The sequence below is a fragment of the Balaenoptera musculus genome, chromosome 3, assembly GCF_009873245.2.
Source record: "Balaenoptera musculus isolate JJ_BM4_2016_0621 chromosome 3, mBalMus1.pri.v3, whole genome shotgun sequence".
Taxonomy (NCBI): domain Eukaryota; kingdom Metazoa; phylum Chordata; class Mammalia; order Artiodactyla; family Balaenopteridae; genus Balaenoptera; species Balaenoptera musculus.
Genome location: NC_045787.1, coordinates 15308769 through 15332390, shown reverse-complemented (window position 1 = coordinate 15332390; position 23622 = coordinate 15308769).

Genomic DNA, 23622 nt, shown 5'->3' with positions numbered 1-23622 from the left:
TTCTACTCTCCAACATACTACAAAATCACTATGAGAAATTGGATCAAATACTCTCCACTCCAACTTATGTTACCTTCTCTTCTCAGGACTCATCTTCCACTTTTAAGCTTTATTTGATGTTGTTCTTTTATATTTCTCATTATTTATTATCCAGTCCAATATGTAAAGAATCTTCCATGAGTCCAGGAAAACTGTAGGGAAGTTCAAATTGAGTGGCACATATAATGATCTCCCAAATTACCCACTGTTCTTGGACCATGTTTGTCTTCTTTGACTTTTTCTTTTGGGGGGTTAGTTTCTTTAAGTGGAAACAAAAAAAGGAAATTATTTGACTGGCTGCAGCTTAAAGCCTGTTGGCTGTTTGTCATTGGTTGAATCTCAGTCCAATGGCATTCTTGTTTAATTAATTTAATATTAAGTATTTATTAGTAATTTAGTATTAATTTGGCTATAATACCTAAATTCTGGTGGCAAAATAGCCCTGATATGCCCAAACTTGTCTCACACCAAAAAAAGAATAGTTCACACTTGCACACACATAGATGACTAAATTTAATAGAGTTTCAATGAATCCTTCAACTACAGCATCAGATATGGCTAAAGAGAGAAATCTAAACTGAATGGCTGCAACCCGTGTTTGTGGTCTCTTCTCTAGAACTTCTGTGTCTCAGAGTACCCGTATCAGACAGGCAATATTCCTCTTAACATCTGGGTGAAGTGACCAGCATGCTAAGGAAGTGGGGGTCAGGTGGACATGGGAATAGAAGCCCCAGTTATTTAGTACAATCATGGGAGAATTTTTTCTATCTTAATGACAAATGGTTGGGTGGTTTTCATAAATAAATAGAACCAACTTAGGGTCCATGATATACACATAATTTTAGTAGCATTTCCCATATCAATTAAATCAAGATTTCATACTCCTCTAGGAAGCTCTGACGGTAGAGATAGGTGCAATTTTCTTTCCTTGGATCTACGGTTGTTTGGTTTCTGACTAAAAGACATTTTGCTTGCTGTTAACAAGTCTTCCATAGACATTTGACAAATATCCATTGCTTGATTAAGCTACAGTGAGCAAGTATCTTTTGTTTATCATAGTATTTCCTAAAGATTTCAAAGCATTGTTCACTAAGCTTTCAGATTTAAATAACTTTGAACATTCGTTTGAAATGATAAGCAATTAGGAATGTTTTTTTAAGATTTTGTATTTCACAGAATGGAAATGTGAACTTCAGATTACCAGAGTAGCAGAAGGTAGAAATAATCTGGGCTCTTGGATTTCAAATCCTGCCTTTCTAGCCTTTAAAATCGCTCCAGTGAGAGGAAGAGATGTATTTCTCATGGACTTAAGCTAGCGGGGAGCAAGCTTTCCTTCAGTAGCCCAGGGTCAGTGTGGGCCCTGGTTCTCACAGGCTGAATTCAGATGAGGCAGTTGGTCTGCATTCAGCTTTGTTTCTAAGCACGGAATGATTTCATGCACTTATCCTTTCTTTTTTGCCTGTCTGGTTTCCATGGAAATGCAGGCCTTTTGGAAACAGCAAAGCCTTGCACCTCATGCACAGACACTGTGTGTTATTTTTGGAATCAAATGAGAAGTGAACACATCCCAGCGTGTTGGTGTGAACAGGTCCTGGCCAAGGCAGGCAGGGGTGCAGAGGGAAGGTGCAATATCCCATTGTCTTATTAGGGAAAGAACTTCATGTCCACAGGAATTACAGGTTATCTGTTGTTCTATGAGAAATACAAGATTTATCTTGTTAAACATTAATCTAGACAGGGGAAAAACATATAATTGGGCAAAAATTCAGACTTTTGTGGCTTCACTAAAAGTTTATTTAATACGTGCTTAGGAATTACAGAGATGTAACTTTTACTCAAGTCAGGACTTAAATAAAATTATTACAAACTTTAAAGCTGTCAATTTCTCCACCAGAATATATAATTTCATTAAGAATTTTCCCTAATTGGGTTAAAATCTATTTCTCCTCCCACACACAAAGTAAATGAAATTTGAAAAATAATTTAAGAAAACAACATTTTTTAAAGAAAAGAGATACTTGAAAAAAAATCCGATTGTGTTTTTTATAATGGGAAAATCATTTTGCATTTCTGTGAATTATATGCTGATTCTTGATGAACAACTTATTTTAGTGCCTATTTCTTAGTTTTTATTCTTGATATGTTACACATTTATATTACAACTGATTTTATTCCTATCTCTAATAGAATTTATTAAACCTCATAGAAAGTCATGGGCTTTTAAGAGTTGCTTAGGTATAATCATATAATGTTATGTTACTCATAAAATAATTTGCCAATCACACAGTTAAATCAATCCCTTCTTTTTGCAAAGCAAAATTTTTTAAAGTTTTCCCTTCTTTCAATTTATTAATCATTTAATTTTTTAAATAAATCATAAACATAAGAAATAATAAATGGCATACAAAGTGCTGCAGGATAAAAATATCTGTGTATATTCGAGAAAAATTACTCTATGAAAGCCTTGCCTTGTAAGAGCTTATGTTCATGGAAGAGAATGGAGACCAAAAAGATTTGGAAAAGAAAACACATAATTTGGCTTCAAAATGTATTTTTACACAAATCACTTGAAAAACTTTTCTTTGTACCTCCAGGGAAAGAGAAGGCCAACTTTGCAAATGAAATGGGAAATAAAGAAAATAGCATAGGCCCCAGGAGAAAAGAAAAAAGAAAATGTTTATTATGAGCTAGAGGTAAAAGTTTGGTTTAATCATAATGACAAAATGAAGAAATAAAATTGTGACAAGGAACAAACTTTAGTGCTTTATTGTTTTAATGAGTTAATAAAAGTAATATGTAGCTGGAAGACAAATGGAAAACCCCAATGAGAATCATATACAATGAGTCTGACAAGGTTAAAAACTACAATAAACATCTTTTTTCCCAGCTTTATTGAGATATAATTAACATATAACATTGTGTAAGTTACAGTAAACATCTTAGTGAAAGGTATAGACAGTAATAAATCTTAACTAAGAATAGCTTTTTGAGATTAATTTAAAATACTTTTATCCTTAATAAGGAAAGTGCATGCTTTTGAATCCAAACAGTCAAAAGTGTGCTTGTTTCTTTAAATTATAAAGCTTCATCTCAAGTATCTAGGAATAGAAGCAAATGCTATTGTCTAGAAACCAGAGCAGTCCATCACTAATCATGGCTCTTGCAATTCAATATTATAGAGGTTATTTGGGATTGAGGATGACTAACATTATATAAATGCCATTGGTGACTCAAATTTCATCTCAAAAAAAAAAAAAAACTTATGGAAATATTGACACATACGAACTATACAACCAAAATTTTAAATGATTTTTATGACTTGGCTTCATTGCCTTTTAAGTCCTCTGGTCAGATATAATCATATGTAAATAACAGGAAAGTGTTCCATTGAATAAGTATTGCTGCTTTCAGAACTACCTTTGTAAGCTATTACCTATTTCCATACTTACCTTGTGCAAAATGTTTCTATTTATATTCTCATTAGGTCTTCCTATCCTTCATTCTTCACAATTTGTCTCCTGCCCGTGCGTATACCTAGACAGGAACAGACAACTAAGACAGAAAGAAATGAGGCTTTAAGAAATCAGGAGTCATTTCTTTAGATGTAAATCTTTCTGATCGCTATCATCGTTCTAGCTGAAATTGTTCCAGCGTTTCCTAGTGAATAGAGAGAAATTTTGTTAATGTCCTGCCGCAGATGACATCCATGTGCATCTTTTTCATTCACCTTCTCTAACAGGATATAAACTGATTTTGTTAAATCTTATACTTAGTGAACTTATGTTAGTTTCTAGTGATCACCCCTTCTCTTTGTAAGTGTTCCAATACTTCAGAATAATTTGTTTACTAATCTGCTTGGAAATTTTATCTGAGAATGACACAATCATTTTTGCAGCTTGCAAACACCTCTTTCAATCTGTACAAATCAAATATTACTGATATCAGCTTTGTGATCATAGCACTGGATTTTTTGGAAAGGGCACTGCACTGTGCCTGGAAAGTAAATGCAAAGGTATTATGTCAATCAACTGACCACCTAATAACCAACAATATCCTGGAGTTAGGCCAAGGACTGTATTACCGTCTGTTTCATGAATTTTTAAGGAGGCCTGGCTTGTGTACAACCAGGGATTTACAGAGACACTAATATCTTGACATTGTCAGGAAGACAAGCCAAGGACACATCTCACACTGTGCATTTACATAAATGAGATGCCGCCATGTCTCAGTACTTGAGAGCTCCAACCATTGCATAATAACTTCTTTGTATACTAATAGCACCTTTAAAACTGTTTTAAAAGGTGGAGCACAGAGGATTATTAGGGCAATGAAACTACTCTGCATGATACTATAATGGTGGATACATGTCATTATACATTTGTCCAAAGCCATGGAACAGCAAGAGTGAACATTAATGTAAACTATGGGCTCCGGATGATTATGAGGTGTCAAAGTCGGTTCCTCAGTTGTAACAAATGCACCACTCTGGTGGGGGGTGTTGATAATGGAGGAGGTTATGCACGGGTGGGAGCAGGAGATACATGGGAAACCTCTGTACCTTTCTCTCAATTTGCTGCGAACCTAAAACTACTGTAAAAAATACAGTTTAATTTTTAAAATTGCTTTATATTACTTATAAAATGCATGTCTTTCTTCTGCACAGAAGTGTGATCCTGGGAGCAGGCACCAAGTTGTATTCAGTTCTTTGCCTAAACTTACCATGTCTGCAAGAGCATTGTTTATATAAGGGTCTCAGTAATTGTTGTTTAAATGATAACTTCCCTCCAAGCCAGTTTTGTGCAGTCTAATTATTGTTTACTAAACTCATAGTCAAAACACTTTCATGCTTGTTTAGGCTGTGGATACACAGGCTATTTTACTAATTTGACTGATTCTTTGTCCTGTAACTGTTGTATTAGGGATCCTCTTTACACTAATTGATCAGTTATGATTATGACCATTTACTCATTTAAAAGCAGCTCAGAGTTAGGCAGTTCAAGAAAAATAGATCAAATACATTGTATTCATAAAAGACTCTGGAACTTCAGTTTCTGCTCACAATCAGCATTTGACTTCTTCCATCCATGTCTACCTCATGTTTCAAGATGACTGCTGAAGTTCCTGCCATCGACTTCATCTTCCAGGTCAAGAAAGAAATTTCAGAAGTCTTGCCTAAAAACAAAACAAAACAAAAGTATTTCCAGAAGCCTCACAAGATTCACCTGCTTAGATTTCTTTATCTAGAATTTAGGGGCATGGCCACACTGAGCTGTGAGGAAGATAAGAAGTATAATCTTTTATTCTGAATGGCAACATGACTCCCAAAATCAGAGCTCTGTTACTAGGGAGGAAAGTGAGAGTTCATGTTGGGTTAGCCATGGTAGTCTGTGCCTCACCGATCCTCAAACATGACTCGGAATCCCTCAAATGCCTGCTTCACCTGCTCTCACAAACCAGTCCACAAACATCCAATGGCACTTGCCTCTTCTGTTCTGGATTCCTCCCTGTTAAAGCTGGACATTCTTGAAGCCCCTCTCTGGCATCCTCATGCCACTCACTGTGCCATCAGAGTGTGAACCTCAATGATGTACCCCAAGGGCGGTCCATCCAGATATTCCTGAAAGCACCTCATTCTCAAGGTTCCACAACAGAACTTGATTCTAAGCTGCTTTGGCATGAATGGTCACGGCCCTAATGTCATGCAGCTGTTGGTAATCTAGACACAAAGCCAAGCTTTCCAGGCCCAAGGACTTGGAAATTTCTTATGAAATTCTCTAACCATGATGCCTCTCTCCTAAAAGTCTTCTGGCGCTCAAGAAACTGGGAGGTGCATTGAAGTTAGGCCAGTCTCCACTCTCCCCCTCGGGCCTCCTTTGACCAAATCAGAGCACATCTCAAGCCTGTCAAGTCTGAGAGATAGCGGTGGGTCTGACTCCTCTTGGGTTCTAGTAGGATAGCCCACTGGGCACACTTCCAGGCTGTTTTCTCTGGAGTGTAAGTGATTCCTTCCGTACTGTATTTGCTTTTTCCACAAAAGCTGTCTTAAAAGTCATAAAAACAAACTCGAAGTAAATATATTCCACTATTTATTAAAAGCTCAAATATCAAATGTGAAGGATACTGTCATACAATTAGACTAGATTTTAAAGGCAGGTACTATAATCGAAGAGAGTAAATACATTCTCTTTATGAAAACAGGCCATTAGAGAAACATAAAAATAAATGTGAGAACCTGAAACTATGTTCCTTTTCATATGTTTCAAGTTTTTTGATCAGCATGCCTGATAAAGCATTTTTTAGTCATATTAATGGGTCATGAATACATATTAGTGTGGATAGAACAAGATGTTGATTAATTATTTCAGAGAAACCCACCAAGTGGCTTGTTTTTTTAGAGCCAAATTTTCAACACCAATTCATGTCAGCAAAAGGATTGTGAAGAGGAATAGAGTTAGCAAGATAAATATATCAGAAGCAGAAGAACCTTTATATTATACTTAGGGAGAAGCACTCCGTAGCCAGATTGCCTGAGTTCAAATGGCAACTCAAACATTTATGGGTTCTGTGATTCTGGAAAAGGTGGTGAATCTCTCTGTGCCTCACTTTCTCAGTCTAGGAATCAGAAATAATAACGTTGCATAACTTTCAAATTATTATACATGAATATCTCAAAATAGCACCTGGTATATATAAGTATTAGCTATCACTATAATTAACTTAAAAAAGATTTCAGAACACAATAAAAAATATTACAAATTGACACCTATAAACAGAACTATTGAGGCAAACTTTTTGCTTGCATAAAATGTATCAAATATATCCTAGTTAAAATCCTGCTTCCCTCAAATGATAAAATGTTAGTAGGCACCTGTCCCCTCAAATAAAAGCCTATGAAAGCACGAAGAAACTAACATGCATCAATATCAAGTATCTTCTTTGTGCCTGGCATTTAGGGCCGCCTTATGGGACAGCTCCATGGGGTACCATCACAATGTGTTCCAATGTGGGTTGAGTGTCAGGAGGTGCCATTACTATTGACCCCTGGGTAATGGGTACCCCCTGGAGCTGTGCAACTCAAGAGTCATGGGTATTATGTCAGCAAGGTACATTATACTCTATGTTCACTGGAGAGAAAACATCCTTGGGTTAAACAAGTGGCTCAATTTATTATCATTTCTAAGCAGCCCCAACTCCTCAATATCAGCTGTAGTAAGTCTACACTCAACCAAACCTGTAAGCCCTAATGATGTGACAAAATTTAACAGTGTGTTAAACACAAGAGCTTGTCACTCTCTTTTATATTCAGAGCTCAGGCCAGATTAGGTCTTGCGAACTTCTGCGAGAGTCCACAAAACGAAGACAAGACTATTGCCCTCGTTGATAAGGAAACACTCCTTTAGAAGCAACTGAGAACTACTGAAAGAGAAACAGAGGAATTGTGAGCAATCCCAGGACCAAAGCTGCTCATCTCAGGCCCTGGGATGGGAAAGAGTCTGCAGGATCCCAGGGGAAGCAATATTCCTTACATGTGGAGGAGGTGAGGAAATACAGGGGGAGCCTTTGGCTTCAGCTTTTTTCCTATCGTCCTTGTTACTGTGCAGGCCTTTTGTGGGTGCCCCTCAATTCCTTCAAAGTCCATTTTCCTTTCTTTTCTGATGTTCCCAGTTGTCACGTGTGTTACAGAACAAATCACATGAGGCTGAGTAGTAAGACCACAATAAATCGTACTTTGTGCTAAATTCTGAGTGGAGAGAGGTGAACAGAATCATTGTATCTAAATGTCAAGTAGTGTCCAAATGTGTCAGTGGTTAAGAAAATAAGTGACCGATATAGGCACAAATGTATGAGTCCCTTGCATTAGTCATGACGGCTCCATTATAATAAGAAAATACTCCCTAAATCTTAGTGGTTTAACCCAACAAAAGTTTATTTTCAGTTGATTCAAACTCCTCTTTAGTCCAGGAGACACCTCATGGCTTCAGATCTCCCTGCCTCAATACAATGATCCAAACAAATAGAGGCCCCAAGATGCCATAGTGGCTGCACCGGAAACAGGGGCATCGTGGGTCAGTGCAGCGGAGAAAACAAGGGCTGGAGGGCCCCCATGCTGGAGTTAAAAGTTTCAGACCAGAAATGTGCAGGCCACCTACTAATAACTCATTGCTAGTTATATGGTCTCGTCTAATCATGAAATAATTAAGAATGGTGACCTTCTTGCTGCTTGCCCAGAGCAGGAGAATAACAAGATATGAGTGAGCATCAGAAATGCCTACCAAGGGCTTCCCTGGTGGCGCAGTGGTTGAGAATCTGCCTGCCAATGCAGGGGACACGGGTTCGAGCCCTGGTCTGGGAAGATCCCACATGCCGCGGAGAAACTAGGCCCGTGAGCCACAACTACTGAGCCTGCGCGTCTGGAGCCTGTGCTCCGCAACGGGAGAGGCCGCGATGGTGAGAGTCCCGCGCACCGCGATGAAGAGCGGCCCCCACTTGCCACAACTAGAGAAAGCCCTTGCACAGAAACGAAGACCCAACGCAACCAAAAATAAATTAAAAAAAAAAACAAATGTCTACCAATAGCATTTCATGATCAGGGATTGAATAAATATTTTTTATGTCACACACTTTCCTCAGGTTAAATAGCACAAATTGGGAAAAGGCTGCTTTCAGAACAATTTTCATTCTATTAGGAAGGATTATTGTGATTCCATTAAGAAAGAAAGAAAGCCTATATAGAGTTCTGTAAACTCCTCTGTATTTTGATTGTTTTTAATTCAAGCACATTATATCCTTTTGCTTAGCAGTGAGTTACCCAAAAATACTTTTTAATATGTTCTTATTCCTCCTCTATTTTTAAAGTATACTCTGCCTATTTTTTCAGAAAACAGTATTTGTTTCATAATGAGTCCTAATATGTGTGTATTCATATATATATATATATTTACATGTGTGTGTATATACCTGTAACCAAATCTCTATTTAGTAATTTCTCTCAAATTTCTCTTATTGACTCTCAAAAAGTTACAGGTAACTGTACCCATTCTTACCCAGTAAATCATGATCATCCATGACCGTTAGGTTGACGATAATCATTTATGTTATATGCTGTGATTTTAAGATATATATTGTTGGGTTTAGATACATATTTGACTAAACTGAAAGCAGAAAGCTCTTTAAATATTTTGAACAATGTAATAAAACTCTTCTCACTCTTCTTCCTGCTTCCTGTTGGAAGAGCCAGGAGGCCGTGAAGGCTGAACTGAAGTGGAAGGTGAACATCCCACCAAGTGCTCTTTCACTGTAGGAGGAAGATGGGAAGCCCCGACCAATGACTGGACCGGGATGTGAGTGAACAGCAGCTACGTCATGGCTGGCCAGGATCCAAAGCTGGTTGGACAAAATCTTTCTCAGGAGCAGCATCAGGCACTGCGGCAGAGCCAGCTGTGTGCTCAAAGTTCCCACCCACTCTATTCCTATCTCGGGGATGAAGCGATGGGAGAAGGTTTGTATGCATACCGACAATGGGCTGTGCATAATATCTTGCTTTTAATATAAAGGAAAAATGAAAAAGTCAGAACTAAGGAGACAGTAAAAAGATCAGTGGTTGCCAGAGGTTAGGGTGAAGCGAAGGATGAACAGGTAGAGCACAGACAGTTTTTAGGGCAGTGAAAATAGTCTGTATGATAGCATAATGATGGATACATGTCATTACATGTTTATCCAAACCCATAGAACGTACACCACCAAGAGTGAATATAAAGTAAATTATGGACTTTGGGTGATAATGACGCATCAATGTAGGTTCATCCATTATAACAAAAGTACCACTCTGGTACTTTTAATGGGGAAGTTGTACATGTGAAGGGGGAGGGGGTAGATGGGAACTCTCTGGACCTTCCCCTCAATTTTTCTGTGAACCTAAAACTGCTATAAAAAAATAAAGCCTTTAAAAATGACAAAACTTCAACCAGTATTTTTTTAAAAAGGCCTAATCTAAGAAAAAAAATGATTAAATTCTTTCCTAACTATAGGCTCTATAGACAATTATAAAATTTAACCAAATATTTTAATTATTCTGTAACCCAGAGCATGTAATAATGTCAAGTACCACATATCTTTAGCTTTAGATATAATTTATCTTCATCTCATATGTTCAATCTAAAAGTGTAAAATTGTGCAAATTCTTAATATAAATGATTTTATTTTATACAGGTACAAAACAGGATATACATCATGAAATATATTTGTGTGAGAAAAGTATTTAAAAGTGTTTTCTTCTTTTTTAGGCAGTTGTTAATATCAATTTATATAGAATTTAATATCAAAGGAAGTAAGGAAATTCTCAGGTAAATTACCTAAAACTTTCAGATGTCACAAAGAACTATTATGGCTTTGTTAGTGAGAGATAGTTAGGAGGATAATACTTATGAGAGTAAATATCTTCCATGATGTTGGAAGTTACACTATGCAATGCTTTGGGGGTGATTTTGGTATACTGGCCAGGAATATATTTTTTAAATTGACTGGCCACAAGATGGCAGCATGACACAAAAGACAATGCAAATGACAAAAATTACTTCTAGTTGTATAAATACTAAGGTGCGTGCCTTAATTTCATCTGATAGAAAGAAAAAAATAGCAAAAAAATAACTTCTCTAGTAAATACTTGATGGGAACAGAACAGTAGGACATAGGCCATTGCACATTACACATTTTGAAGTAAAAGCAGCATTCTATTTAACCATAATTTCAGGAACATTGGCCTCCAAAAGGAAATTCTGCAAAGAGGCCTAAAGTGTTTCCCTTACTTAAATAAATGAGACGTGTCAAAGTGAAATCAATCAGAGAGGTCACACTCACTGAGACACAGCATTCATATATACCCACACATGCAAACATAATATACAGGGAACTATAAAGTCTGAAAACTTCTACATTGCCATATTTATTGAAGCACTACTCAACCACTTTGAAATTTAAATATGGATTTATTTGAATCAGTTTTAAAAGTTACATAACAAAGTGTTTAAATTATGTCAGTGCTCTTGAGTTCCGAATTTTTGTGAATGTAAAGTATATTGCATTAAACATTTTAAATTCCAAATTTTTGAAGAAAAATAACCTTTACTATAAAGATATTCTAATATATTCTATCTATGAAGTTGGAAACAGTTTACTGTGTGAGGAAATAATTGAAAATATTAGATGTCACTGATTCTAATTTGTTTAAGTGTGAAATTGTGCATGCTTCTTCCTCTTTATATTATAGCAATGTACAGTCCAAACATCAGCTCATTTGAGCATTATAGAGTTCATTCATTCTTATAGCTGAGGATTTATCTGATATCCTTTGATTTCAATCCTTATGGTCCAAAAGCTCCGGAAATGCACTAGTCTATTTTCTTAGTTTGCAATTAGGATCCTCAATAGAAAAGAAAATAATAATTCTGGTTATACGATTAACATTTTGTGTGCATTGAAATTATTCAATGGTTACTAAATGAAACTAGGCACAATGTCTGAATCTGATTTAAATATATACTGACTCTAAGTCACAAATTGAACATTTTAAAGAAAATGTGCACAATATTGTATTATAAAAGTCATCAATGTGTTTTTTACTTTTTAAGAAACATTTTAAATGAAGTGTGCATGATACATTCTTATAATAATAAATTCTCAACTTTGGTTTTTCTTTGTCCAAAATTATATATACAAAGAGCAATTTTTATGATGGTTGAGCTAAATGATTTCATATTACATTATACTATACTATGTTATGATATATTATTACACATTATCATAATATATTCTAATATTTTCTAGCAGTACATATCTTTATTATCATTTTATTATCACAGCATAGCATATTTTTCTGCCCTTTATCTCCCTACTGCTTTGTTGGTTATTTTCCTGTCTCCACCAACCACTCTGGGAACTTTTTTCTCTAACACCAATTTTGCCATTTTTTAAGATGATTACAAGAACCGGGGGATCTAGCTAATAAGATTTTCCACTATAATATATTCATTAGGCAAATGTTTGATTAGGATCTTCTTGCTGTTAAGTTTTTCAGTCACATCATCTCTTTCAACTTTTCTTCTCCTTGCTCCCCAAGCAGGATGCATTCTACTTTCCACCTGCTTTATCAGCAGTTTCCAGTGTGTATCTCACCCCCTCGTGCCCCACGCCCCTGCCTTTGGGTGTAGATTTGCTCATTCAGCCTGAAATTCTTTTTTTCCCACTTCTCTGGCTTTCTGACTGTAGGGTAATTCTCTCTGCTGAACACTAATCACACTCTCCATCTCCTGCTCTAGTATTTTGCAAATACCCAACATACACTAACCAGTATTAAAATCATCTCTTTTCTTACATGCTGCTACCCACAATAAAACTCTAAGCTCTTTGCAGATAGGTGTGTTTTATATTTAGTAACCATCATAGCAAAGTTGATTGAATGAAAGAGTTGATAAAAGGCCTGAACAGAAGTAAGAGTGACCTTCTTTTCTTGCAGCCAATATGATGGGAACTCACTGCCAGCCAAGAATTTAATCTAGGCAGTATGGGCATATCTCTGTATTTATTTATATATATATATATATATATATATATTACTATTTTGTTGTGTCTTGTTGTTTTTATTTTAGAAATGTTTTTAGAAAAGGAGATAAGATGATATGTCTGTGACTATTTTATGCTTTTCTTTGCAATTCAGTGTCTCAGATAAACCCAACCTCCAATTGCTTGTGGACATTGAGGAAAACTCAGTTACCAATAACACAAGGAAAAGAAAGTGATCCTTGCAACATGCTGATAAAGGGGAAGTAAAACCTCCTGGCAACGTCTCAAAGCTGTACTGTTACTTTTAGGCCTTGTTACCATGTGAAGTTACTCCTCTTAGAGATGGCTAGGAAGAGGAGGTGGAGGACAAAGTAAGATTAAGCCCTGACCTTTGCCCTTGACATTTGAAACGTTCACGCTCATGAATGAAGCTGGACAAATTTACCAAATTTTAAACCTGAAAGGGATTTGTCCAACAACTTAAATTCCCCTTTACTGCAAACAGCCCCTTTCTGGGGAGAGCCACATAACATGCCCCGTTGAGAGGGACAAAAGTAAAACAGGCAGAAGAGACAGTGAAAGAGATGCTTGAAAACCTGTCTAAACTCTTCTGTGCCGTGATGCGAAAACGTTCCATGCTGACCCCCGAAGTTTATCTGTAGTCCACATGGACTTCGGGGAAATGTGTTTATTTTTTAATTATTTATTTTTGTTGTTATGATGTAGAATGTGCTGTGTCTGCAAATTGCTGTTTGTGGAGAGATGTCTCTGATGTCATGAACAGATGCTCATAGGGTCAGGAGATGGGACCATACAGACTATGGGAGTGATGTACAGGCAGGACGGACTGCACCCTGGAGGAAGAATGATAAGAAGTGAAGTGTTCAGGATGCATCTTGAACTAGACCATTTACTCCATTAGGTGGTATTTAATTCTGAACAATCCAGATTTTTGGAGATCTTTTTGAGTTAAAAGGGAGTCTTACAAAGTATCAGAAGAGTATCTTTCATAATTATGTTATGTCTTTTAGTTCTGAAGAGATTGTGGGTTTTGGGGTGGGGCAAGGTTGTTTTTATTTTTTATTTTTCATTTTTGAGTCAAAGGGTAAGAGCCCAGATCTCTAAGGATGGATTGAATTCCCACCTCCTGGGAATGGTTGTCAAACATTTTGCAAAGAGGCAGATCCTGGGGTAGGAAATGAAACGGGAAAGAGGCTTAGGATGGGAGTGTCCTCAGCTGAGATGGGGATCCAGGGAGGAAGGAAGGGTCACTGTGTTTTCTCTTTATGCCTTTCTCTCTTGAATATGGACTCTTAAGAATCTAGGAACGTGTAATGCCTGCCTGAATGGTAGATAGAAAGGGTCTTCTGCCACAGACCGTAGCCTTATAAGTGGGCAAAGAGACTGGTAAGTAGTTAGGGCAATATATGAGGGCTCTGTAAACCAGATGAAACGTAAAGGCAATCCGAGTTTCTCTATGTTCCAATTCTCTCTCTAAACCATTGACCAAGTTTGTAAATGCTATAGTTGGTCTCTGTGCCTCAGGGAATTGGAGAAGGAGTGGAATAGGAATGGTTTCTACCTTGGACCACAATAACCAAGGGGTGAGCCATGCTTTCTTAGGCCAAATTGGGAGTGGCAGCTATGACCTGAGGGTGTGTCTGTGATCCCATTCCTCCAGAAAGAAAAATCACAGGGTGCTCCAGAGCCAAACACTGGCCCAGCCTAGGCAGGACCCTGAGCTGAGTAGAGAAAATTCAGAGGAGATTAAAAGATTTGCCAAAGTTTTCACATCTACTTCATGACTGTTCTAGAACTAGTACTAAGGTCTTTGAATTCCCAGTCAATAATTAAAGAAAAAAAAGAAGTGAAATGGTCTACATACAAGTGAATATATACGATATATATGTAACTGGCAAAAGTGATAATTAAAGAATACCCATATAGCTACCATCTAGTCTAGAAAAAAGAATATCTCCACACACTTTGAAGTGTCTTGTGGTCCCATCCTGATTGCATTTGTTTTCTTCTACCCAAGGAAAACACTTTCAGAAGCCCCTTTTACCTCTAAAATTATCTGTGCTTTAGGGAGAATATATGAATTCTCATATTCTTCAATTTAAATATCATTCATAATCAAAATACATTTCATTTTACTTTTTCCTTATTTTTGGTCACCTATTAGAACCCTCTAAAACCTTGACATAAATCCAATTCAAAGGGAGAAAAAGACACTACCATCCCCTACCCATTAAAGGCCACACTCTTTTCTACTGTCTCATACTCAGATGCCTTCAAAATTGTAAAATAAAATTTAATTTCAAGTTTCATACGCTGATTATACTTTCCACAGTACTCATATTACTTGACTAAGGAAAGCAGGACTATGGTTTTATCTGCTTTTTCATTCTTCTTTTTCAATAGTCCCTTTATCCCCTGGTCCTTTTCCAAAGGTTCTCTATCAGATTCAGAAAATGGAATGAAATTGGCAGCTGAAGGAAATGACAAGTAGAGAGTAAAGAATCAGCTGGCTAAATGTAAATAATCTCATCTCATGGTATTCATTCATTCATTCACAAAAATTTATTGAGGTTTTACCATGTGTGTGGAATACTGCTTATTGGTGGAGACTCACAAAGTATAGTGCAATCCCCCTAAGTTCCCTGGGGGAAAAAAATGATGGAAAAATTGTATTGTCTTGAAAATATCAATGATGATTTATACTGATATTTATGTATCCATCCCAAATCTAGAATTAAATATGATTATGGGCTGAATCATGTCCCCCCTAAAAGTCATGTCTTGAAGTCCCATCTCCCAGTACCTCAGAATACAGCCATATTGGAGATAAGATCTTTAAAGAGGTGCTTATGCTAAAATGAGGTCTTTAGGTTGGTCCCTAATCCAATACAATTAGTGTCCTTTCAAGAAGAGGAAGAGACATCAGGAATGTACACATGCAGAGAGAGGCCATGTGAGGACACAGTGAAGGGGGCCATCTACAAGCTAAAGAGATCGGCTTCAGGAGAAACCAAACCTGCTGATATCTTGATCTTGGACTTCTAGCCTCCAGAACTCTGAGAAAATAAATTTCTGCTGTTTAAGTCACCCTGTCTGTGATATTTTGTTATGGCAATCCTAGCAAACTAATACAAATACCTGAGTTGACAGCCTTGTCAGAAAATATATAGTTTGGATTGTTGTCAACTAAATAAAAAATGTGCTCTTTATTATTCATTTTCCCAATTCTTTATTTGCATCACTCTCCATGAATTTAAATTTTACATTGTTAAATATAGTTGTAATTCAGCGACATGCACACCAGGGGGCAAACCTGCTCTGAATTTCTATTTCTTACTTGTAAAGGATGGACTGTTCTAAAACCAAATGACCATTAATGCTTATGTGTGTATGTTCTACCAAACAAAGCATAGGCAGAAGCTTAGACTGCTGGACAAAAATGTGGACATGTCATTCAAGAATGAGATTCTCCCTCAAATGAATCTTCTCATTCTACTTCATGTCAGACATAATGGAATCCTTGGTCTCTTTGTTCTCTCAAGGATCCATTTACTCTATGTGATTTAAAGTCAGTTTTTAAAAATGATTCTGCAGGCACAGCACCGTCTAGTGCTCTTCACTCTTGGTATTTTACCACGTACCATTAAAAAACATTAAAATGTATTTTTATAAATAGAAATATAAACTTCGTTATATTCATTAACATAACAGTTAATATTCCAAGGGTATTCTTTGGTAGTAGTAGTTGGAAATGGCAGCAGAATACCCCAAAACTCCCCTATCATCTGACACACATTTCATAACATTAAAAAAAAAAACCTAATTTTAACATTCATGCAACCCATATTATAAAGGATATGTTCTGATTTTGCTGTCTATTTTTTCTTCATCGACAAAATGAAATTTATTGACAGCTACAAAATCAGCACTGTTCATGAATCAAGTTTTCAACGGAATTATTTCTTTAGAAAGAAGTTTGTCTGTTGGCACAGATTTCTAGGTATTTTCATGATTTTCCAAGGCACAAATTCTCAGAGTTTCATACCAATGTGCATAAAGCTATTCTAGACAGTCATCGTTAGTGTTTTCAACTGTGGGTGAGTATATGTGGGTATGTGTCCATGTACGTGTAATAAGCTTAGGAGTGTTAAGATAGTAGGTGGGCAATAAAGTGTTCCTGGAAATAATAGGAAATGTAGCAGAGAAGAAAACGAAACAACACACTGCACACTGGCCCTGGGAGTCTGCACTGATAAAGAAAGACGGAGCTTATTAAAACTCACTACAGGAGCCGAGAAAGTCCAGCTACAGTTAGAAATTATTATTTCATTGCTTGTTCACCTTTAAGACACTAAAGGCAATCTCCTTAGAAGCAGGTGTTTCTGTTGGGATTACTAAAGTGACCTATGGAAGGGGGGCTATAGCCAATTAAGGTACCTTGCTTATGAGTGGGTGCAGGGCTGGAGCACCATTTACCGAGGGAGAGGATCAGCTCTGTTTATTCAAGGATAAATGATTGGACACTGAGTCTGCTCTCCTTAAATACAAACTCCAAGTCCAGGAGTCACCTGCAGGATAGGAGGTACTGAGTTCTTTACACCAGGGAGCACAGATGACTCATTGATGCCAGTAACAGTGGCCTCTGCAACACTAAATACTGGGAGCTGACTCTGCTAGAACATCATTCTCTGGTTGATTCTCTGTTTCCATTCTTCAGACGAGCAATGACTAACATATATGATGATTCAGAGGAACTCACTGTAATTAATTCTCAGGTGTACCTGAATCCTTCTGTTGTAGTGGAACTATGTTAAACCAAGAGCTTTGTGTGAATCTTGCTACCCAAGATTCTTTAGAGCTGAGAATCTCTTTCCATTCTAATGAATTTTCAGCTGAGCAAAACTTTACGAAGTTTTGTATATGTATATGTAAGAAAAAGTGGAAATTGTAACACTCAGTCTGTTATTTACTTGATGCCTAGAAAGGGTTGAGGAGCATTTGCTCTGTGCAAAGGACTTAGCTAATACTACCCCCACCTCCAAATTCCTGGAGTTTCTCTCTCTCTTTCTTGTTTGTTTGCTGGGTCATTTGATAATTTCGTGGAGTTTTTTGAGTGGGTTATTTTTGTTTTATCATGGGAATTGTTATACTGAAGGCAGAAATTATGGATAAATTGTAAATTAACTGTTTAAAGGGAAAGATCTTAGGTACACATCTGTTCTGATTTTTCCTGTTCTACCTCTACTGCCAAAAGAATACAATGTCACATTCTCAACAAGAAAGGCTACTGACAAAGACAATGAAAAACTTATACATCCTTAGCATCCAGAATTATCCAATATTGGAATGTTTTACTGAATAAAAGAATCGAGATTATAATACTGGGTCAGAAGCTGCTATGATTTTCACGGTGCTCTGAGAACTTCTAGGCATTTTCAATTTCAGTTCTCATCACAACCTGATGAAGTAGGTACTGTCATCCCTATTTTACAAACAAGGCTGAAAAGTTAAATATATCCAAGATCATGGAGATTACATAGTTGCAGAGCCAGGTTTCAATAAACCCATGCCCCTTCCCTGGTTAAACCAAGTGGTTTTTCAAGGCAATGGACAATATTTGCAAACCAAATGTTGCAGTTTATCCCACAGATTACTGTATCTGTTTACTGTTTCAAATTGTATCTGAACATCCTGCATTATAAATGTAGCTTACCATAACTGTAGATACTACTTTATTTATATATGGTTATGTGCTTTATTGATAGCACCAGCTCTAAAACACAATCTGTTTTTGAAAATGTAAGTGGGAAAGGGATTAGAATTTCTTATGTTAACTGACAACAGTCATATTAAACATAAGATCAAATACTTCATTTATGAAATTCTAGTTAAGTATTAATCTATAATGCTTCAGGAAGAGGCCAGAAAATTAAAACAGATTTACAGTTTAATAATAAAGCCATAAAAAATAATATGCACAAACTATTTTACCAATAAAATAAAATTACCATTTTATTCGAAGGGCAATACCACATGTGATTCTCAAATAAATATTTTTCAGTAACCTTAACATTTGAATCAAGATGATTATTCAAATAATTCCCAATTTCACTCCATGCCTACTTTTTTTGTTTTATGGATGGAAATATACTTCAAAGCTTCAAATCATTTCAAGGCACTGGAGATCAATGTTAGTTAGTACAATGATAAAATTCTTTATTTTAGTTGTTACTTCACTATTTTCAATAATGTAATAGTTAGAAATGAAAGCTATAAACATAAAGTAGTATATGCTTCGACCTCAAACTACATCATATGTTTATAACAAGACACAAAAATAAAAATCTAGTCCAAATGCCCAGCCTATAAGACATCATAAAATAAGAGAAAATACGAACAGGTATAATTCAAAAGTTTTTATGAAACTTGTTTCATCTCTACAATTCCCTTTTACTTACTCCAATATCCCCCTTTTAGGAATCTCAACATTACAACATGAAGTCGTACATTTTTTTTATGTCACAGTTCTTCTAAAGATATGACAAAAAGAGAAAGTCCGCTATAGCTATCCAAAGCAGGAATGAGCAACATGCAAAAATATACTTGTAAGTGACAGTGATACATATTTTAACAGGAAAAATATAACTTCTTTTAAGGAAATTTCCATTCTATCCTGTAAATCCCCCTTTTGTGAGCCCTTGACTATTTTAAACCACTAAGAAACTGCCCCATTCATATTTTAATAAAGCAGTATTGGTTTACATTAATTTGGGTCAACATTCTATCCAATGTGTCATCACTTTCGAGAAGGAATATATTGCAATAACTCTAAGAGCAATAATTTCAAATCTTCAGCAAATGAAAAACAGAAATAAAAGAAAAATTGTCATCTCTGAATGTGAAGATTAATTTAAAGTTTCACCTGAGGTCAACAGATCTTCCCTTCCTTCAATACAAACAACACAAAGTATTTTATGAGTTAAGAAATACACTTCCCAAAAGCCAACCAACCTGATCAAACCAAGACTGGGTATAACCAGGCTACGCCTGGGCAGACACAAGAGCTTTCAACTGGTGATTAAGATACTGATTTGGGGTTACATATTCATAAGGACACAGAGATTTTTTCTAAGAAAATCCAAAGTCAAAGTAAATAATCCACATTGAAATTTGTAAATGGATGCTCAGATGTAAACTCTTTTGAAACTGAAACTAAATAAGTTACAAAGATGATAAAGGCCAGAGTTTCCTTTCAGCTGCTTTGCCAACTACACTCTTAAAGGGACCTTGCTGAGAGATAGGGGGATCACTTAAGGACTCAGCCCCACCCACGTAAGTGATATCAAGTGATGGCGACTTTCTTACTAGTTGAAGGTGGGATGTGTGAAATGGGGGCTTCAGAACAATATGCCTACAAATTTATTACCACCTAGAACTGCCTAGAAGGGAACTGGAACCCCTTAATTTCATCATGCCCTTCCCTTCTGTTGGGGATACAGACATGAGTGTGATGATGCTACTGGCAATGTGTTTATCAAGAAGAAGGAGAGAACGATGGCATTAAAGTAGGATATGGAAAGTACAGAGCAGGTATAGTTTACATTCTTCAGAGATAACTATCTTAATTGAGAAAAAAGCTATGAAATGACTACCTAATTTCCTGACTCTCAGTCATGACTACACATTAAAATTATTTTGAATGAATGAAATCCATATATGAGCCCTAGTACTAAAGATTCTGATTCACCTAGTCTTGGATGGAACCTGGGATTCAATAGGTAAATCATCTCACCAGGTGTTTTTAATGTGCTTCCAAAAAGGAGAATTTTGGTTCAAAGTTCTCAATAAACTCTTGAAACTGTGATATGACTACAGTTTGCAGGGGAGATCTACAAGGTTTTGTTTCATCTTCCCAATTGTCTGAATACACTTTTCCCTCTTCTAGATCAACTATGTATCAATCTGACTTGCTCCAAATGTGTAGAAACTGTGTAACACCCAACAGGAAGGAAGAACGATTAGGAATGTAAATGATGGCTTACAGATTGGGAGCTAGCAGCTGATTGGCTCATTTATCTTTGTGGAGAGTGTTGTAACAACAGAGGCATTACTTCCCCTAAATAGAGACACAATTGTGTCTACTTGTGAGTTAAGGATCTCATGGAGGCAGTAAATGGACTTTTACCTGGAAGGTTACAAGTTTTTGCCAGAATTGAAATTCAGTTGAAGAGTTAGTTATGAGGTAACCTGGCCAAAGAATTCAGGAAAATTGCAAAGTTTTTGGAAAAATGTCAGAATGTCCTAGTTATTATGAGTGTCCTTTGATATGGTAAGAGAATGTACTGACCATCATGAAGACACCACTATAACATTAAGGGTTCAGGGACCAAAAAAGCCCTTCTCAACATTGCCCATGTGGTTTTGGTGATTTTTGAAATTATAGGATATTTTGCTCCCTAACAGCATTTGAGCTAAGAAAATACGCTGTACAAGAATAAGTAGTATTTTTCATTCTCTAAGAATGCACAGCTACCATTTTTTTAGTCTCTTTTTTTTTCTTCAATGTTTTGAATACCTAAAGAGACAGGAAAGGAACAGCACTGGAAATGTAGGACTTCAAAAAAGTCATCCTTGATGAGAAGGGAGTATTAAACAGTAGATGTAATGTGTGTGTCATTTTGGACAATTACTCTTTTTCACCATTGATAGAGGGAATCTCCCAAGGTTCCCTGAAAAGAATTTGAATTTAACATCAGATTGCTATTTTTCCTGATGACAATCTAGATCTAAACAAGTTGAATTTCAGAAATAAAAGCTTTTTTTTTTTTCGGTGTGTTTATCACATGCCTTACAAATAATTTCTGCACATTTTTGGAAGTTATTTTTATTTCTAAAGTTCACACAACAATGAGAATAATTGCTCTAATTATTGATAAACTGTTGAAGTCACAGCTTTGCTCCAGAAAGCTTTAACTTTGCTTGTAGTATTTTTTGCTACATACAAATGTTTAGGTTGTCAAAATCGCCAAAGTGTGTGTGTGTGTGTGTATGTGGTTTCTAGACTTACGAGTCTGCTAAAAAAAGCTTTCTGAGCACCTAATCAGCCATTTTTTCTTCAAGTATCTTTACGAATTTATTTTTAAGTATTTATTTTGTAATAAGAGGCAGGTAGAAATTTAACCTATATTTCCCCACTGATAAGACACCACAACATTTCACAAACTAAATCTCCTATGTTGATTTCTTCCTAACTTCTAAATGACCATTAAGCTGTGTGTCTACTTATTTTTTAGTGACCAAGAGGTTTAACCACAAAAATTTCTCATTTAATATTTTCTACTACTAATATAATATCTTACTACTCTTTCTCAGGATTGTGTGATCATTTAGTATTTAATGTCTACAAATGAACTTTAGAGTCACATGGAAGATAGAGATTAACTGAGGAGAATCGATAATGCAATCATTAATTTCATTACCTAAAAACAAGTTATTTCCTATTTATTTCATTAACTATTCAGATCTGTTTTAGGTTTAATATAGGTTTTGCCCATATCTTGTCAGACTTATTCTCATTTATATATTTCTCTCCTTATTACAGATAAAATTTTGATTCCATTATATTTTTTGTTTGGTATTTCTAGAAATAGTAAAATTGATATTTATATTTATCTGTATCCATTTGTCTTGCTGGCTTTTCTTATTGGTTCTAATGATATTTTGTTGTTCTGGTACTCTCCTGCTTCTCAGCAGTGCTATTTTTTTTAGGAGTTTTCAGGTAGAAGTAAAATCAGATGCAGTCAATAATTTGCCTCCTTTATTTCCTAATATTTAACTTCTGATTTTTCTTTAGCCACCTTGCATTGACTTCTTCTTCCAGTAAATATTAAATAATAGTGATGCTAGTGAGCATTGTTTTATTGATCCTGATTTTATATGTGAATGCATGTAGGTATATGTACGTGTGTGTGTGTGTGTGTGTGTGAGAGAGAGAGAGAGAAATTGTGTAGAAAATGAGAGGAAAAGGACTCATGTTGAATATTATTAAATGCATTTTCTTTTTTCCTTTTCTTTTCTTTTTACTTTTTAACTCCATAAACCCCTGTTGAGGAAGCAAGCCCTCCTTTGTGCCATTGTGTATCTTCCATTAGTTAGAAGATTCTGAGAGTTAAGAATGATAATCTAATTTTCTGTCATACAGAACAGAGCTCTTAGTAAATAAATGTTTGTTATTTGGGGATATAATTCAATTCCCTTTATGTCACAAATAGAAAATACTTCTTTGGTGGTAGCCTTGAATAGGCAGCTTTTGCAAAAATGTAGATCCTGTTAGAAGAGAATAACAGATTCCAGAGGCTTAAGGTATCTGCAAGGATCATATGAAATCCAGGGAAAAAAAATTATTGTAATACCAGCATGATCTTAAACTTCAGTTCTGAAATTAGATATATATGTTTTCCCCATTCTTTTCAAACATTTCACATTGCCACAGGCTATCAGGAATCACCTCACACCAAACTGTTTATAAACCCACCATGCTATTCAAAGGTTTAGAACAGCCTACTAGAAATGTGTTTTGTTAAGCTACATCTATATGATAATGGTAGTCAAACAGAGTATAATTGTACAAACTGAAAGTGAACCCATAATTGGAATAATGTTGGCCATTTATAATAGCAACATAGTCATCATTAGAGTGAATATTCTTTGTTTATCTTGATAATAATAATCCCAAATGTCACACCAGAGCATTAATTCAAAGAGACAGCACAATGGTACCCCTGTGAGCTTTCCCAACTTCCTCAGGTGTTCTTTCAAACCTTCCATAATCTATTAATGACACAACTTTAATGGGGAGCTTTCCAAATCTGCCATAGCGTTAGCCAATAGTAACAACACCCTACCTACCTTACTATGGGGCTGCCAGCATAATATAAGAATTCCAGAACATGAAGAGAGTTGCTTGGAGCATATTAATTGCTGCCTACAAAAATAACTGACATT